This window comes from Trichechus manatus, unplaced genomic scaffold (assembly GCF_000243295.1).
Source record: "Trichechus manatus latirostris isolate Lorelei unplaced genomic scaffold, TriManLat1.0 scaffold00232, whole genome shotgun sequence".
Lineage (NCBI taxonomy): Eukaryota > Metazoa > Chordata > Mammalia > Sirenia > Trichechidae > Trichechus > Trichechus manatus.
The window spans coordinates 1,138,327-1,141,547 of NW_004444168.1; positions in this window are offsets into that span (position 1 = coordinate 1,138,327).

The window sequence follows — 3,221 nt, forward strand, 5'->3', positions numbered from 1 at the left end:
TACATAGGGTCGCTATGAGTCAGAACTGATGGCACCTAACAATAACAACATGCAAGTCGACTCTAATTCATGGCAACCCTATGTGTGTTAGAGTAGAACTGTGCTCCATAGAGTATTCAGTGGCTGATTTTTCAGAAGTAGATTGCAAAACCTTTCTTGTAAGGTACCCTGGGTGGACTCGAGCTTCCAACTTCTCGGTTAGCAGCTGGCGTATTAACCATTTGCACCAGTCAGGGAATCCAGTATATATACATGTAATCTATAAGTATATGTATATGTATGTGTGTATCTAGTATATACTTAATGTATGTATTATATATAACATATTTTATATAATGTATACACACATATGTGTATGTATTTATATAAACACATACATTTATATATTTATATAGAATACTATTTTATATACCAGATCATTTTCCAAAATGGGTTGTATGGATTTTCTGTAGCTCTTTATCCTTCCAGTAATGAATAAAAATTCTAGCATTCCAAGTAATTACCAAAATTTGGTGTTGTTAATGTTTTTGATTTTAGGCATTGTAGGGCATATGCAGCATCAACTGCATAGCAACTGGCTAAGGGACATGTACGGAATCTCAATTTGGCTTTACTGTACATTTCCCTGATACTAATCATGTTCAGTAATCTTTGATGTGCGTATTGACCATACTTCTTTCTTTCTTTTTTCTGGGAAAGTTTTTAATTAAAAATTCAATGTCTTTAACATATATACCAAAAAAAACTCCAAACTCGTTGCCATAGACTCAGTTCTGACCGATGGCAAACTCATGTGTTACAGAGTAGAACTGCTAATAGAATAGGGTTTTCCTGGTTGTAATCTTTATGGAAACAAATCACCAGGCCTTTTTTTCTATGGTGCTGCTGGATGGGTTCTAACTGCCACCCTTTAGGTTACTTGAGTGCAAACCATTAACATGTATAGGTACATGCAAATTTTCTATTTGTTCTTATATGTGTTTTTAGTTTCGCGTCTTTGGAAGGATTAATTCATTCTTCAGAAGCTGTCAATTTTGTTAGGATAAATTTATTTATAATATGTCTTGTTATTGTTGTTAGCTGCCCTGGAGTCAACTCTGACTCATTATGACCTTACATGCAACAGAATAAAATGTTGCCGGGTCCTGCATCATCCTCATAATTCCTAGCAGGTTGAAGTCCATTGTTGTGAATGTTGTGTCAATCCATCTCACCAAAGGTCTCCCTCACCCTCATTGGTCCTCTACTTCACCAAACACAATGTCCTCCTCTAGCAATTGATCCCTCCTGATGACATGCAAAGCAAGAGAATCAGACAGACAATGTTCTGTTGTGATCTATAAAGTTTTCATTGACTAATTTTCAGAAGCAGATCTTCAGGCCTTTCTTCCTAGTCTGTCTTAGTCTGGAAACTCTGCTGAAACCTGTCCACTATGGCTGACCCGGCTGGTATTTGAAACACTGGTGGCGTAGCTTCTGGTATCATAGCAATACGTAAGCCATTTCAGTAGAGACATTGACAGACAGGTAGTGGAATATTTCCTTACTATCCTTTTATTACTTATGAAATCCAGTAATAATGTCCATGTTTTATTTCCAGTATTGATAAATTGTGTATTCTCTTGATTGTACATTTTATTAATCTTTTCAAAGAGTTGACTTTTTGCTCTTTTGTTTTTTTTGTATTATATATCAACTTTCTGTTTTATTGGTTTTCACTCTGACTCTTATTATCTTTCCTGCTACGTACAGTGGGTTTTATTTGCTTTAATTTTTAAGCTTATTCAAGTTTAGCCAGATTATTAATCTTCAATCCAATGCATGCATTTAAAGCTATAAATTTTAATGTAAGCACTTCTTTAGCTGCATATTATGATCTGTTGTGTTTTTTAAAAATATTACTCAGTTCATTATATTTTCTAAATTCGCTAATAATTTTCTTTCTGATCGATAAGTTCTTTAGGAATATGTTGCTCCATTTCCAAATATTTGTGCATTTTCCAATATCTTCCTTTTTCATTTCTTAATTAATTCTTTACTGGACAGAGAACACACTCTGTGTGGCTTCAATTCTTTTGAAATTTACTCCGAATTTTATGGACTACAACGTGGTCTGCCTTTGTGAATATTCATGGACACATGTAAGAAAAATGTGTTCACTAAAGTTGTTGTGTATAGTGCTCTTTAAATGCCAGTTAGGCCAATTTGATTCATAGTGTTGTTCAAATATTTTATATTCTTACTGAATTTTTGTCTATTTATTATATCAATTACTGAGAAAGGAGAGATGATTTTTCCTACTGTAATTATGACTTTTCTGTTTATCTTTCAGTTCTGTCGGTTTTGGCTACATATATTTTGAAGCTCTGTTATTAGGTGGATTCACATTTAGGATTGTTATGTCAATGTGGAACTGATCTTTTTAGGACTATGAAATCACTTTCTTTTTCTCTGGTAGTATTTCTTATTCTGCAAACTCCTAATAAATTCTATTAATTCAGCTCCCCCAACTTTATTATGATTAATGTTTGCTTGGTATACCGTCTTTTCATCCTTTTATTATATCCTATTTGTACCTTTATATTTAAAAAGCATTTCCTGTTGGCAGCACATACTTGGGTCTTGCTTTTTAATTCAGGATGATAGTCTCTGCCTTTTGATTTGGGAAATATTTAGTCTACTTTCAATTAATTTTAATATGATTTAATTTATGTCTACCATCCTTTCCTGCCTTCTTTTGGATTAACGTATTTTTTTTTTCCTTTTCTATAGCCATTTTAACTATTCCTATGTATTCTTGATATCTTTGCAAAGATGTCACTTTGAGGACTAAGGTGTGCCTGACCCAAGCCATGGTATTTTCAATTCCCTCATATGCATGCAAAAGCTACACAATGCATAAAGAAGACCCAAGAAGAATTGATGCCATTGGATTATGATGCTGGTGAAGAATATTGACTACACCATGGACTGGCAGAAGAAGAAGGAACAAATCTGCCTTAGAAGAAGTACAGCCAGAATGCTCCTGAGAAGCGAGGATGGTGAGACTTCGTCTCACATACTTTGGACATGTTAACATGTTATCAGGAGGGACCAGTCCCTGGAGAAGGACATCATGTTTAGTAAAGTAGATAGTCAGCAAAAGAGAGGAAGACCCTCAATGAGATGGATTGACACAGTGGCTGCGACGATGGGCTCAAGCATAGCAACGACTATGAGGA